Source organism: Mus pahari, chromosome 3 (genome assembly GCF_900095145.1).
Source record: "Mus pahari chromosome 3, PAHARI_EIJ_v1.1, whole genome shotgun sequence".
Taxonomy (NCBI): domain Eukaryota; kingdom Metazoa; phylum Chordata; class Mammalia; order Rodentia; family Muridae; genus Mus; species Mus pahari.
Window position 1 is genome coordinate 39,371,316 of NC_034592.1, and position 259 is coordinate 39,371,574.

A 259-nucleotide genomic window follows, 5' to 3' on the forward strand; every position below is an offset into this window, starting at 1 on the left:
ACAGGCTTGCAGGGACGGCCTACGCTCTCTTCTGTGCCGGCTATTTTATGCAGTAGTAGGTTCTAGAATAAAGTTTCTTTGAAAAAAATAACATACTTATAACCAAGTATCTGTAAACAGATAAATGATAACATTTCCAATTGTCTCACAATAGATTTTTAATAAAGATTAAGGGCTTAAAAAATATACAGAAGTGCATTCATGCAAAATTTTAAATTTAAAAAAATTCCATTTAGAACATTTCCCAGTGTAAAATATC